The sequence below is a fragment of the Panthera tigris genome, chromosome C2 (assembly GCF_018350195.1).
Source record: "Panthera tigris isolate Pti1 chromosome C2, P.tigris_Pti1_mat1.1, whole genome shotgun sequence".
Lineage (NCBI taxonomy): Eukaryota > Metazoa > Chordata > Mammalia > Carnivora > Felidae > Panthera > Panthera tigris.
Window position 1 is genome coordinate 48,997,489 of NC_056668.1, and position 16,538 is coordinate 49,014,026.

Genomic DNA, 16,538 nt, shown 5'->3' on the forward strand with positions numbered 1-16,538 from the left:
GCACTCAATGTATTGTTTTTATATTCTTTGTTTTCGTATCTCTGATGTGGATATGCCTTCCCACACAGATTCACGTATACTTTATACATACCCATTATTGACTTTTAAGTAATAAGATTTTCTTTTTTGACAAACACACCTGAACTTGTATATCCAAACGCAGCTCTTTCCCTTCAAAAGGGAAGCATGTTTCTACATTATCGCTATTTTTAACCTTTTGAGATTTCACTATGTTAGAACATTTTGTTTTTTAGTACCTTCAAGGGTGTTAACATTTGCTCCTTAGGGGCACCTGGGTAGCTCAGTCAGCTGATCGTCTGACTTTGGCTCAGGTCATGATCTCATGGTTTGTGAGTTTAAGCGCCGCATTGGGCTCTGTGCTGACAGCTCAGAGCCTGGAGCCTGTTTCAGATTCTATGTCTCCCTCTCTCACTGCCCCTCCCCCACTCACTTAAAAAAATACTTAAAATAAAACATGAAAAACAAAAAACGTTTGCTCCTTAGAGTGGAGTTGGTTTTGGAAAGAGCTTAAAGTCATTTGAAGCCAAGTGAGGCAGATGACCAGGCTGAGTAACATAAATTGTGGTAAAATATGAGCTGAGAATATGAGCCATCCTGCCAGAGGAGTTCCAATTTCTGATTGTTTTAATCTCTTTTATAAAGAGCTTTTTATAAAGAAAAACAATTTTCTAATCTCAGAGCTTCCCTTTTGCAGAGTCAAAATGTCAAGGATCTGCCTGATTGAGTTTGTCCTAACCTTACAGACTTATTTCCCATGACACTGCCATTAACTGTGGTTAACATGAACTACATGACCTTCCCTGAATACTTACCAGCTCTGTGCCTTTGCCCATGTTGTTCCTTATGAAGTAGGATTTCCTCCTTATTCTCACCGATTTGTATTTACTACTCCTTCATTTCAGAGAGGTTTTAATATGGCCCTCTTCTTTCCCGCTTAATTCTTACTCATTTTTAACGATCTACATAATGACAGTTCCTATATCTTCCCAACTGGAAATTAATCTCTCTGAGACTCCTGAGTGTTCTGTGTTGCCTTCTGTTTTGTAGTATAGCTGTTAGATTCTAAGCATTTTGTTTAAGTCCCTTCAGTTTCGTAGGACTAGCATTTAGCCCAGTTTCTTCTCCTGTTGAATGGGCATAATAATAACAGACCTATATTCTTCTTCTTACCAATCCTCTGCAATTCATTTTTATTCACTCATTTAAAAATAATTTATAGATCAACAACAATATAGTTGTGCAAGCAATGAGTATCTAAAAATCAATGCAATGAATATCTTGTTCATATTCTATGAACTATGGGGAGTTCATAGCTTACTAGAGGAGCCAGTGACATAATGAAGTTATTGCAAAACAGTGCAAGAAGTGCTACTGTAGAGGGGGCGCCTGGGTGGCGCAGTCGGTTAAGCGTCCGACTTCAGCCAGGTCACGATCTCGCGGTCCGTGAGTTCGAGCCCCGCATCAGGCTCTGGGCTGATGGCTCGGAGCCTGGAGCCTGTTTCCGATTCTGTGTCTCCCTCTCTCTCTGACCCTCCCCCGTTCATGCTCTGTCTCTCTCTGTCCCAAAAATAAAAATAAAAAACGTTGAAAAAAAAAAAATTGAAAAAAAAAAAAAAAAAGAAATAAGTACAAGGTTAAATTGCGAGTCAGAGGTGAGAGTAATCAATTCTGCCATTGGGTGGGGGGTGGGGGGAGAGTTCCACAGAACAGAAGACACTAGAGCTGGTTCTCAAAGGACAAATAAGTGTCACCAGGTGGACAAAGATCAAAAGGGCATTCAAGAGAGGAAAACACATAGAAAGGCATCAATATATAAGAAAGTATTATATCTTCGGTCAGCTGCAACAATTTGAAATCAGGAGGGTAAGAAATGAGATTGGAGAGAAGTGAAGAGCGATGTTGGAGAGCCCTGCGTGCTATGCAAGGGAGTCTGGACTTTGTGTGGTTGAAAGGGAACCACCAAAGAGGTAAAGGATTGGGTTGTAATTTAGGAAGGTCTTGAGCAGTGGGGACTGATACTAAGATCCAGTGGAACAATACATGCTCTGGAATAAAATATGATGTACTTTACCAAGATGAAGAATTATTAATAACTGGTGGTGGGCTCTGTGATGTAAAACAGCACACATATTACCTAAAAGAAAATATGTCAGCAAAGTCTGCCAGATAAAGACATACATTTTCTCCAGTGTATCAAAAAAATATGTGACTTTGATAGAAAGACTTAAAGAAATGAACCTTCAAAGTAACTTGATTATTTTCCGTTAAATCTTAAATCCAGGCCCAGTGATCCTGAAACACTGAACTTGGTGGAAGTGGTGTCAGTGAGGTGGAGAGAAGTGGGGACAAAGACTGAGAGGAAGGTGGTGATATTCGTATAGGACTGTCACAGATCCATGCCCTATGCTCTGTAGTTGTCTCAATAGCCAGTAGGCCTTTGCTACCTAACACCCTGTGAGAAAAGGGCAGGGCTGCCTTTATTCTCTCCCTCAGGGGCATTAAGTAAAAGCACTGCCTGAAGTCTTCCTCCATAATCCTTCTAGGTCAAAGAGGGCCACATATAATGGTTTCAAAATAGGTATTGCTTTGCTAATTTCCCACAAAAAGGGAGATCTGGAGGAGCATAGGTGAGTTGCTTGCATATGACAACATCATTAGCAAGAACATGCCATTTCCTCATGGTTTCATGCACATATTACTCCAGGAAAACTGGCCCCTCATTGCTCTAACTCAGAACAACCCCTGATCACACCTTTGGATAGTATGGGTTCATCAGGTTGTCAAACACTGAAAGAGAGAAAGATACGAACAAAAGACAGAGATATAAAACAGAATTTTGAGCAACTGACTTGCAAGAGTTTGAGACCTGGAATGGGTGGAACTGAGACTGGAGAAAGAGGCAAGAGCTGGGTCTTGGAGCGTCTTGAATCCTGTTCAAAGGAGCTCATATGTAGGAGAGAGGGATCCCCAGAAATAACTCAGGGAAGAGCCAGGATCAGGTTGTAATTTAGAAAGACCTGAAGGCTGTGTGGAGGGTGGGTTGTGGTCCACAGCAAGCCTAGGGAGGGTAAGATTTGAATTTCCTGTTTGCCCAGCAAGAGCGTATGGAATCTGATAAGGGTGTTCACATTATACCACTCTCTGGGTCCAGAAAAACAACCCAGGGATTGCACTGTTAGCAAGGTGCCAGGTCTTCATTCCCTCTCATCTTTTACTAGATATGAGCCTTCTTCATACCAACCTCTCAGCTCTAGGCTGAGAATCATTGGTTCTTATCCCAGATGGGAGGAGTCGAGAACAGGCAGTTTCAGTGGAACTCCATTAATCACCAAGGAGAGGCAGCCGGCTATAAAACCCACACCCCACGCAGAACCAAGTGTGGGCTGGGTACATTGAAAAGTGTGGCTGAACTGCAACCAACACCTCACTCTAATTTTGCCCTCCCTACCCTTGGGTGAAAATGAGTCAAACCAGGGAGTACGCAGGCAATGTTGGAGCAGTCTCATTCTTTAAAAAGAAGGAGGCACCATGATCATTATTAGGGAGAAAGGAAGATTTCCAGGGAGTTTGGAATTTTCTGATTTTTCTGTTTTTTTCAAAGTTATTTTTCCTTGTTTTTTTGTTGTTAAAGTTTATTTATTTTTGAGAGAGAGAGTGTGAGCTGGGGAGGGGCAGAGAGAGGAGGACAGAGGGTCTGAAGCAGGCTCGAACTCACAAACTATGAGATCATAACCTGGGTCAAAGTTGGACGTTCAACCAACTGAGCCATCCAGGTGCCCCTATTTTTCCTATTTAGATGACTCCATTCTTTAGCTTTCTCCCTAATCTCGTTCTCTCCATAATACACTTTGTCCTTCAGGAAACCTACCACTGTGTTGAATACTTCATAGATCCTCAAACCTTGTCAATGAACTTGTTTTATTTTAAAAGCTTAAATCGGAATGAGGAAGCAAGATTTAGATGGAGTAGATTTATTGATTCCTGGGGGTAGGGAAACCATTCATTGATGTTGCTGTTGTCACTGACTTTTTGGCCCAAAGGGCATCTTAAAGACTCCGTGGCTGTAACATGAGTCCACCCTATGACTCCAAGCGGCAGTTACCCCACCTGCAGAGCATGGGGAACTCACTGCTCTCTCAGGCAGTTCTTCTGACAGAACTGAAACGTGCTTTCAGTAATAGGTCACCCACTACTCAGAGTTGCACTGTCCTACGCAGAACAACTTTTACCCTTTTCTTGTAGGAGACAAAGGGGACAAACTAGCCTAAAATCACCAGCAGAAGCAACCCTTGCCTCTGGCAAATGCCAGGGCCATTGCCTTTGTTTTGCAGTAATCCCTCCTTGGTTGAATTTGTTGCCCTCTGCAAACAGTGCTTTGCCTCCTCTCTGCCTCCCTTTATCTTCCCCTTTAACCCACTCTTCTGATATATAAAATATGTAGAATGTGATCTTTGCCAACAGCAGCATAAATTCTAGGGTCTTAAGCCATTCCCGATACAGAGTACCATACACAGTCCTACCTTGAGTTTTGCATTAAGGACTGAGCTTTTATGAATTGAACTTTGGAGTAATTTTTTTTTTTTTGTCTGGTGAGATGTTGTAGCTTTGCTGAGAAGGATCTGGTGGAGGGGGAAGATCCAGGCCTCCTGAATATTCTGGCAACATGACATCTCCAGAATCTTTTACAGTCCCTTTTCAGACCTTTAGGACTTAGTCCCCTTGCTCCTAAGATGATTGATTGTCCAAACTACCTTAAAATAACAGACTGGTCACAATTCAAGATGAAGTTTTGAAACATTACCTCTCTTTGTGACATCTCTTCCCCCCTTTCTAATATAAGTAAGTGAGTGGGTGGATGTGTGTAGCAAAATATAGGAGGAAAAGGTGGGCTAGGTGGATGGAATTGTTTCTTAGTGTGGCTGGGTCTCAGCTTTTAATGGTTGTTTTGTTTCAACACGTCTAGCCCTCTTTTTGACCAATTCCTTCCCCACGTCTTCACCCTAAACCCCCAGAAACCACAACTGCAGTCAAATAATTAAACACATGAAACAAAGAAAACTGCCTTGGTGTGAATATTCCTCTCTGGTCACGCCAACCCCGTGAGAGACGCTTCCCTCGTAAACAGTAACAGGCAGAATCTCTCGAGTGAGCCAGGCACACAACAGACTCTGCACCCTCAAGGCAGAAAGGGAGGGGAAAGGCCAGAGATTCTGGAAGGTTTTGGGCCTGTTGGTACTTGGAAACTAGGGGGAAGGTGGGGCAAAGGCACTCCCAAGAATCCTGGCAGATTTGCAAGGGAGAGGAAGAAAAACCTCCCATGTTTGCAGACATTAGACCACTTGTTCATTTGACAAAATGTGTGACTTTGTTGGTTTCTCCTGTTATTTTCTCCTAGCTCCTGGCTAAGCAAGGGTAAGAGAAATCTGGGATTGCATGATAATGGATGAGCCAGAGGTAAGCAAGGTTCAATAAGAACTTTGAACAAGACCCTTAAAATGTACTCTGTCTCAGAATTCTAAAGCTCCATCTAAACTCTAACTGAAGGGTTCAGTTCTAAAATGATAGTTAGGCATTTTGCAAATTTCCCATCCTTATAGTCCCAGCATGGGGTGGCAAGGTTAGTGGTGAGCCCTAAACTCATCTGAAAATCTTTTAGAAAATACTGGTACCTGGGACTCATCCAAGACCTATTAAATCAGAAATACTATGAGTTGGGGTATTGATACCTCTGTAAAAGTTCCCAATGAATTTAAAAAGGAGCTAGGGTTGAGAACCACTGCATTATTGGAGCTGGTGTATCAACACGAATTTCCAGAGGTTTACTCAATATTAACATTGTGTTAGGACTACAGAGGAAGCGGTGATGTGGACCCCCAGTGAGAGGAACTGACAATAGCTGTTAGTCGGAAGAGGGCTCAGTCTGGGGATGGAGGAAAACCAGGAAAGGACAGTGTCTGGGAAGGTAAAGGAAGATGGCACTTCAAGGAGTTTTGTCTGGTGAACAGGGTCCAGTACTGCAGAGCAGTCCCATAATACAATGACTTCAAGTGTCTTTCATATTGAGTGACAGGAAGATTGTTGATCACTTTGGTGAGATCAGCTGCAGTGACTGATCTCAGATCAGCTCAGTTCAGTTGGCTGAGTAGATAAGGAAATGAAGACAAATGAGAACTGAAATCTTAAGAATTCTGGCTGTGAAGTGACAGTCTTAAAAGAGATATAGGGTGTAGGAGTTTTTTTTTTTTTTCCAGTGTTTTTTTTTTTTTAATTTTATTTATTTATTTTAAGAGACAGAGGGAGAAAGAGGGGCAGAGAGAGAGGAGAGAGAAAATCTCAAGTGAGCTCTATGCTGACAGTGGGGCTCGATCTCACTTGAGATCATGACTTCAGCCAGATCAAATCAAGAGTCGGACACTTAACTAACTGAGCCATCCAGGAGCCCTCCTTCCAGTTTTATTGTGATATAATTGACATATAACATCATATTGGTTTAGGATGTACACCACAATGATTTGATATATGTACGTATTGCAAATTATTACTACAATAAGTTTAACATCCAACACCTTGCACTTTTTTTTCTTGTGAAGGGAACTTTCAAGATCTAGTTTCTTAGCAACTTTCAAATATAAAATAGAGTATTGTTAGCTATAGTCACCATACTGTACATTATCCCCAGAACTTATTTATAACTAGAAGTTTTGAACCCTTTCACCCATTTCCTCTACCTCCATGTCTTACCCTTGGGAACCACCAACCTGTTCTCTATTTCTGTGAGTTTTTTTTTTTTTTTGATTCCACATATATGTGAGATCATAAAGCATTTGTTTTCTCTGTGTGACTTATTTCATTTAACATAATGCCCTCAGTTTTCATCCATATTGTAGCAAATGGCAGGATTTTCTTCTACTTTTTTTTTTAGGATTTGCTTCTTTTTTATGGCTAAATAATATTCCTCTGTGTGTGTGTGTGTGTGTGTGTGTGTGTTGCATTTTGAGTTTTTTAAAATTAGAGAATGAGTGAGATTTGAGTACACATACTTGCTAAAGGAAGGGGAGTGGATGAAGATGTAGGGGAGAGAGGGAATAATGGAAGAAACATGGTTCCTTCAAAATGCAGAAGCATCAGAATCTAGAGTGTTGTTTGAAGTGTTTAGAGAAGCGGAAGAGACTCTGTTGTCACTAAAATGGAGAGGAGGACTGAATTGCTGGAGTGGATGCAGATAAATGTTTAGGCACAGGTGTGCATGGGAATGTGGGGTGTTTCCTTGATGGTCTCTAATTCACTGTGACATGGAAGAAAGGTTGGTGGCAGGGTTTCTTAGTAATCTGTTCCCCTCTGAGGCCTCTGAAACTGTTGAGATAGGGTGACAGCTGGATTTGAGCACATCCTCATTTCTCACTCCCGTCACTCCCAACACATGAAATAGTGTGTGTGTGTGTGTGTGTGTGTGTGTGTGTGGTATGCACTGTCTCTAGAGGGAACAGAGTTGGAGGCAGTGTGGGAGACACTTACCTTCTTTGGGACCATTGTGTCTTCCATCTCTTCATTGTTCCTTCTTTCCTTCCATTGTCAGAATATCAGCCTTCAACTGGCCACCACTGCTGCTTTCATTACGTATTCTTTTGTATTTTTGTTATGAATGCAAAATGTCTGATAGGTCATCAATATCACTAGTTATTTTCTTTCCACAAGGCTGACTGGTCAATAGGGTATGTTGGAGGTCACGATACACTGTTAGACATGTTTCTAGCCTTCTCAAAAACGGAGGCCCAAATTATATGGCAAGTGGAAACAAAGACAACTTTTGGAGACCACGGTCTTTCATCTTAATTTTACTGTTTCTGTCTTCACTTCTCAAATATTAAGCCTGGGAAAGATGTGGTGAAGGCCCTGAAAGATGAGCCCAACATACAACAGCTACCAAAAGGGTAGTTCAAAATCAGCCTTCTTCTTGATGAGACCACAGGTCTGGTTCAGTAGTGTTAGCATCCTGCTTGAATCAGGCAGCCTTTGGACCCAGTTCTGCAACGTCATGATGACTCACCTGCTGGAGAAATTGGTTAAGAGCATTAAAGGAATTTTTACATTGTGGTAAGTTACACATGACATAAAATTTGCCATCTTAACCACTTCTAAGAGAAATGTTCTGTAGTGTTCCATATATTCACATTGTTGTACAAGCCATCTCCAGAACTTTTTCACCTTGCAAAAGTGAAACTCTATACTTATTAAACAACTCCTCATTCTCCCCTCCCCCCAGTCCCTGGCAACCACCATTCTACTTTTTGTTTTTATGAATTTGACAATTCTAGGTACCTCATATGAGTGGAATCATACAATATTTGTCTTTTTGTGACGGGCTTATTTCACCTACATAATGTCCTCAAGGTTCATCTATGCTGTAGCATGTGTCAGAATTCCCTTCCTTTGTAAGTTGACTGATATCTCATCATTATGAATATAACATATTTTGTTTGTCCATTCATCCACTGATGGACACTTGGGTTGCTCCTATCTTTGGCTATTGTGGATAATGCTATTGTGAACATGTGTGTACAAGTACCTTTTTGAATCTCTACTTTCAATTTAATTTGAATTTGGTGTATACCTAGAAGTCGAATTGCTGGATCACATGGTAACTCTATTTTTAATTTTTTTGAGGATTTGCCATACTGTTTTCCGTAGAGATTGCACCATTTTACATTCCTATCAAGACTGCATACGGATTTCACTTTCTCTACATCTACACAAACATTTGTTATTTTCTGTTTTTTTTTATTAGCTTACATAATGTAAGGTAGTTTTGACTTGCATTTCCCTAATGATTAGTGATGTTGAATATTTTTTTATGTGTTTATCGGCCATTTGTATATCTTCTTTGGAGAAATATCGATTCAAGTCCTGTGCCCATTACTTAATCAGGTTTGTTGTTGTTGTTGAGATTAAGAACATTTTGAGATTATCATGACGTATATCTGGAATGACATAATAGGGTCTGTGTAAGTCCAAGGCTTTTTATTTTTCTCCAGTGACTCTATCACAGTTTCTGTTGTGAAACATAGTGAGCTCCTTAATGAATTCCAGTTTTAGCTGGTGTTAAATGTAGCTGCACCCAGTTATTTAAATTTATTATTATTATTATTTATTTAAAAAACTTTTTTTAATGTTTATTTTTGACAGAAAGAGAGAGAGAGAGAGAGAGAGAGAGAAGCAGAGAGAGAGGGAGACAGAATCCAAAGCAGGTTCCAGGCTCTGAGCTTGTCAGCACAGAGCCTGACATGGGGCTTGAACTCACAAGCTGTGAGATCATGACCTGAGCCGAAGTCAGATGCTTAACCAACTGAGCCACCCAGTTATTTAACTTATGATAATTTGTGCCAGCTTTTTTAGATAAACCAGATGGTATGCCTCTTGACATATCAAATATGAAGGTATTCATTATTTTCTGTGCTGATGACATGGTCTTGTGTGATGGGTGGTTTTTTTCAGAAGGAAAATCTCAGTGTCAACTATGCCATTTTTAGAATGCACTCGGGTGAAGTAGAGCTACATAGGTCTATTCAATAGCTAAGTGTAGTTATGTTTCAGGGGTGCTAGGGTGCTGGTGTGTAGTTTGGGCCAACACCACCCATTGGAGCCAAGGAGATTCAATTCTTCTGCAAATTTATGACTCCAGAGAAGGTACATTGAAGCTCATAAGTGATAGGTACAGATGGTTACCAGATTCTCCCCTAAAAATCTTTTAGGCCAAGGATATCTCTTAAGTACTCCGGGCACATAAATGTAGGGCTTTGCTGTACTTTTACGGCCTTGGGGACAGATCTAAAGCTGCTTTTTTGAGAAAAGTCTTATTTACCTATATGTGTCCTCAGCCCACTCTATTAAGGTCATACTACTGGGCAAGAGTGTAAATCAGACCCTCATCTTCTGTCTACACATCTATAGTCTGAGCATGAGAATCTCCTTTCAATCAGCTACAGAACATAGGTAGGAAAATTACGGACTCATTGGTAAACTCAGTTTTGGATTGCCTTATGTGGAAACGTTGTGAAAGCCCCAGTGAGAAAAATATGTGAGAAGCACAGCCAAAGAGGGTTGCTAAGCAATCATTCTTTTAGCTTCTCAGAGTAATTGGTGAGTATTGAGTCACAGTACCCAAAACTTGGTTCTGCAATTTCTCATTCTGGCTCCACCTAGAATTCTGTGCCTATACTAAGACCTAACAACATTCCTTCAACTTTTATTGAGGTCCTCTATAATAAATAGCATGTATGGAACACCTTGGGTTTTCCTTTTCTTTTTTCTTTAAAAAAGTGTTTTTGATGAAACTGCAATAAGCACTGAGCTGTTACTATGTAAACAAAGTTATACCTTATAAATCATTTTCAGAGGAAAAAAGACTTTCCAAAAGTATATTTACTTGCTTCCTTTTTTAAAAAACAAGAATGAAGTTATATATGTGTGTATATATATATATATATATATATTTTTTTTTTTTTTTTTTTTTGAGAGAAAGGTGGGGAAGGGCAGAGGGAGAGGGAGAGAGAGAATTTTAAGCAGGTTCCATGCCCAGGGTAAGAGCTCTGTGCAGGCTCTATCTCATTACTGTGAGATCATGACCTGAGCCAAACTCAAGAGTTGGATGCTTAACTGACTGAACCACTCAGGGGTCCCAAGGTTCTGTATTTTATTAAAGTTATGTATTCTATGGTTTTCTTTGCTTCTGCCTTTTCTGTCAGGAAGATCAGTTTAAAGATCAATGTATTCTTTTTTAACAGCTTCATTGAGGTACAATTTAACATATAAATCAGCCATTTAAACTGTACAATTCAATGGTTTTTAGTAAATTTATAGAGTTGTGCAATGATCATCACAACTCAATTGTAGAATATTTTCATTCCTCCAGCCCCAGGCAACCACTGATCTACTTTCTGTCTCTGTAGATTTGCCTATTCTGGAAATTTCATACAAATGCAATCATACATTATTGGCCATTGTGACTGGCTTCTTTAATTAAGCATAATGTTTTCAAGTTTCATCCATGTTGTAGCATTTATCAGTTTTCACTTCTTTTTATTGTTAAATAATATTCCATTGTATGGACATACCACATTTTGTTTATCCATTTACCAGTTGTTGGGCATTTGGATTGTTTTCAGGTTTGGCTATTATGAATGATGCTGCTATGAACATTCATGAACTATTATTTATTGTGGATATAGATTTTATTTCCCTTGGGTAGAAAACTAAGAGTAGAATTGTGAGCCGTTTATGTTTATGTTTACTTTTTAAGAAACTGCCCAACTGTTTCCAAAGTAGTGGTACCATTTTACATTTCCACCAACAATGTATGAGCATTCTAGTTTTTCCATGTCCTCACCAACTTTTGCTATTGTCTGCCTTTTGGATTATAGTCTTTTTAGTGGATGTGAGGTGATATGTCATTGCAACTTTAATTTTGATTTCCCTAGTAACAAATGATAAGTATCTTTTCATGTGTTTGTTGCCTATTTGTATACCTTTTTTAGTGAAATGTATATTCAGAATTTTTCCCATTTTTTTAATTGGGTTGTTTGTTTTCTTATCATTGAATTGTAAGCATTCTTTATATATTCTGGCTATAAGTCTCTTATCAGATATATAATTTGCAAATATTGTCTCCCAGTTTGTGCCTTGTCCTTTTATTTTCTTTTTAAAAAATTTTTTTAATGTTTATTTTTGAGAGAGAGAGAGAGAGACAGAGAGACAGAGAGACAGAGAGAGCGTGAGCCGGGGAGGGGCAGAGAGAGGGGAAACATAGAATCCAAAGCAGGCTCCAGGGTCCCAGCTGTCAGCACAGAACCCGATGCATGGCTTGAACTCACAGACGACGAGATCATGACCTGAGTGGAAGTCGGACGCTTAACAGACTGAGCCACTCAGGTGCCCCTTATATTTCATTTTCTTAATGATGTCTTTTTTTTTTTTTTTTATAGTGAATGGTGTCTTTTGAAGTGCAAAGCTTTTAAGGTTTTATGAAGTCCAATTTATCAATATTTTCTTTTATGGATAGTGCTTTTGATATCATACTAAGAAATCTTTGTTTTCCTTAACCCAGGTCATAAAGATTCTATCCTATGTTTTCTTCTACAAGTTGTATAGTTTTAATTCTTTACTATTTTGAAGGAGAGATAGAGAGACAGACTGTGAGCAGGGGAGGGGCAGAGATGGGGCAGAGATAGAGAGGGAGATACAGAATCTGAAGCAGGCTCCACACTCTGAGCTGTCAGCACAAAGCCTGGCCCCAGGCTCGAACTCCTGGGCTGCAAGATCATGACCTGAGCTGAAGTCAGACACTTAACAGACTGAGCCACCCAAGCACCCCTTAATGCTTACATTTGGTAAGGGATTTTTGGTCTATGATTCATGTGGAGTTAATTTTTGTGTATGGTGTAAAGTAAGCGTCTAAATCCTTTTCCTTATGGGTATCTAGTTGTCTCAGCAGCATATGTTGAAAAGATGGCTCGTGTAATTGTTGACTCTGCTTTTACTACATTTGTGTCTTTAAAGAAAAGCTGAAGTAAGTAGGGCATAGAGAATTAATGTATTAATGAAGATGAAGAGATTCTTCTGTGTTGAGGTTTTAAGCACTTACATTAGATAAGGAACATCTGGTTGATGTTTTAAAGAATAACTCGAACCATAATTTCATTTCGTTTCCTTCGTCTCCCCCATTCCCTCCCCAGCTCTCCACTGAACATCTGCTTCTCTTATGTGAGGGGAAGTGAAAGATTTAGGTCAGGCATAAACACAAACTATCTTTACTGTATTGTTCCCTTTTAAGACCAAAATACCCACCCTGCCGGGCCAGTTTAGCACTACATTACCCTATATCAACAGATCTACTGCAATTTTTGGAAGCTGGCTTTCCCCAGGAAACAGAACTGCTATTGCTACTTCTCGGTGTTATGTAATAAATCTAGCGGGTCACTTTCAAGGATGTGAACAGGAATCGAGAAACACTGTCCTTCAAATATCACTTTTCTTTATGTTAGCTTTATTGATGAATTTCTCACAAGAAATATCTTAAGAGACATCACTAGTGTTGTGAGCCCTCCGCATCCAGATCTCACATGTATCTATAGTGCTGGCTAGAGGTAACCCCAAATAAAAACAGGTTCCGTTGACTTCTGGCTTCACTGATGCAAGGTAGCAAGACCTTGGGGAAGTCTATCTCCCCAAAATACCATCCATTTTGCTATCTTAAATCTTTGCAAAGAACAGGATGATTACATTTTCCTCTCTGGGAATTTACTGAGTTCTTCTGTTTTATGGCACTGACCTAGCAGCTCTAATTGGGGCACTCTTCTACCCGTGGCTTTGCTAAAAATCCCTCACAATCAGGACTGCAGTGTAATAATAATAATAATAATGATAATAATAATAATATAATGCAATAGCTCATATGTATATAGCACTTATTATGCACCAGACATTCTTTTCTTGCCTTACATATATTAACTCATTTAATTGTTCCCTGGAGGCATACATTAAAGCTGGCATTGCTGGAGGGTATGAGTATAGAAGCAATTTAGTTAGTGTTTGGAGTATGATAAACTTCCATAAAATAGAAGGAAAGCCTTGAGATGATGCTTCAGGGATAAAATTGAACAGCCTGGTCCTTTTTGGGGTCTCATAATTTTTTCAGCTGTAGAACTCATTTGAGGGAAAAGTAACAGGTAGGAAACATTGGTTTTCATCACCTCGCTTTGGTTAGACATATGCTTTGGATATTCTTCCTCAAGCACCTTCAGAATCCCCATCCACTTCCATGTCTAGGCACTCACTTCAGTAGCCTGGCTCTGGGCCACTCTAGGGCTATCCAGCACTTCTCATCATCAGGCTGGGTCCCTGTTGGTGCTTTCCTGTCCTGTGTTTCATTGTGGCAGCCGTTTGCTGGGAAGGGACAGTTTTGCCAACAAGGAGGAGGTCTTTTAAAATTCTAGCTCACTGTTGATCAGAACCAGGAATTTCCCTTAGTTTAAGATTTAGTTAGCAGACAGGGGCTCCTGGGTGGCTCTGTTGGCTGAGTGTTCGACTCTTGATCTCAGCTCAGGTCTTAATCTCACAATTTAGTTAGTACACAAACATTCTGGCTTTCTCTAAGCTTTTAGCCAGTTTTTTACATTTTAGTAGAAGATTCAGGAACACGTTTCTTGGGAGGAAAGAAAAGAAGAGGAGAGATTCTGGGGGCACAGTGTGTCTGAAACAGCAAGGGGGAACAAAGAAGGGAAGAAAAGTTGGAGAGCCTCTGTGTACCTCAAAATTTTGCTGAGGGCCTTGCCCTGACAGCAGGGTGCAGATAGGTCCTTCATTGCTGTCCCCCAAATCTCACCAGCACTATAACAGTGGCCTTCTATGAGTTGTGCACTCACCTTTGTCATCTGACACAGGGGAATGACTCAAATGGTTGGAACGTCCAGACAGGTAAGAAAGGAGACAGGTTATTACAGATGGGGGTGGGGAACTTGTTTTGGACAGGTAGTTCCTGGTGGCATCAGGGAAAACATGCCTTAGGTGGCTCTCTGTGACTGATACATTGACTGATCCTGCTAAGTCAGGAACATGACCAAGATGGCCTTATTTTCCTCAGCTTGACTAAACTTTAGACAGGTTTCTTAGCGACAGTAGGTCACTGACCTCCCTTGTCTTAGAGCATTTACTTTAGAAAACTTACAATTGTAAATTCTTTATTTGCCCATCTGAGATGTAAATCTTTTCCTAGCCGCTTGCCCCTTTTACAACTGAGAACCATCTGTTTCAGGGACCTGGGAGACATCTTTTGAAATGTTATCATCAAGAAAGGTAGCATCCGGGTCTCCCAGTTTCTGTAGGAGGGTAGGAACCTAGACTGGTGTCAGCAAACACAGATGGCCTAGTCACATTGACCAAACTAATGTCCTCCAGTACTTTTCAACTAGCTAACCTCAGCTCTTAGAAACCTTCCTGCTTTTTTTGTTTCTAGGGAAGTTAAGTTCTCTCTCCCCTTGAAGAAGACTTGAATTATGTCTTCTTCTTTTTCAGCCAAACTCTGTTCTGTGAAATTTTTCTTTGACATACAGACACTTGCACAATATTTTATCTAAACTGACTCTCAGTGTGTTTGGAAAGCCATTAAACAAGAAGACAGGATAACTTTATCATGGTGCACTGTTTTCTGGACTCATTATTGGGGGTCTGACACCTACAGCATTTCATATGCTATTAATCACCTCCTCCAATAAACCCAAAACCCAAACCAGAATGCTTCTCATATTTCTTTGCCATAAGATACCTTATATATACACACGTATGAAAAGTATATATGCACAATGTTATATAGACAGACACACACAATTAGTAATAGCTATCATTTTTTTGTAGGTCTACTGTGTACTTTGTATACATACACATAGTACTTCATACATATTTCCTCATTTGATCCTTACAGCATTTCTATGAATCAGGTATCATTTATCTCAAGATGAGGAAGCCAAGGCTGAGAGAGTGAAGCGACTACTTCCAATTGCTGTCAGAAGTGGGATCTGAACCCAGTCAATCAGTCTACAAATCATGATATCAGGTTTCCAACTGTCTTTCAAAGATGCATTGAGCTACCTTGTTAGGATTCTGGTCCAGAGGGAAACCTGTATTTCCAGAAGGAATTAAGGAAGAACTTCTGTCAAACTGTCCCTTCATCCCTCCTCCCAGAAGCATTATAGAAGATTTTACTATTCCTTAGAGAACTTCATCTCAAAGTGTGTCCCAACTCTCACCTGTCACCTGTAATTTCTGCTTTGGGGTCTAGCCCCAAATCTTGAGGAAGACATTTTTTTTTTCAGTTAATTCATTTTTGAGAGAGAGACAGAGTGTGAGCAGGGGAGGGGCAGAGAGAGAGGAAGACACGGAATCGGAAGCAGGATCCAGGCTCTGAGCTGTCAGCACAGAGCCCCACATGAGGCTCAAACCCAAGAACCATGAGATCATGCTCTGAGCCCAAGTCATCTGCTTAACTGACTGAGGCACCCATATGCCTCTTGAGGCAGCCATTCTGATCTTCATTTCAGGGTTGCTCTGACAAGGATAGTTGGGGATCTGCCCTGGTGCTTCCAGCACATAGGATATATTCCTTCAGTGGACAGAGAAGATGGTAGCAACTTCCTCTTTGAGTCACGCATATTGTCTGTCATTCTGTCAACCATCTGTCCTATTAGCCATGCTTGGGTGATGAATAGAACTCTATGTACTGTGCGGTTACTAGGTTACAGCTTGTGACATCAGAATGCACAATGAACAGAGCAGTAGAAAGTAGACAGCAATGGTTTCTACTTATTTCAAAATATCCATGATGCCAGAGAAATACATCCCTGTTAAAAAAACCTAGGTCTTTGTAGCTCCCTTTCCTTCTTTGACATGGAATGAAAGAGATCTTTCCAGAACTGATCAACGTCAGTAACTTTTATATCAGAGTCTGTGCTTAAAAGTATCGCAAACAA

The 16,538-nt window shown here is 40.2% G+C and overlaps 1 long non-coding RNA gene across 1 annotated transcript; it reads right to left on the reverse strand.

Annotated features, from left to right (window-relative positions):
- Nucleotides 1-7,840: 7,840 nt before the first annotated feature.
- LOC122242056 lies at nucleotides 7,841-15,923 on the reverse strand. Its single transcript, XR_006222217.1, has 2 exons — nucleotides 14,323-15,923; nucleotides 7,841-8,071 (listed from the first exon to the last, which is right to left on the reverse strand). It is a non-coding gene; the product is annotated as an uncharacterized LOC122242056 (long non-coding RNA).
- Nucleotides 15,924-16,538: the final 615 nt, after the last annotated feature.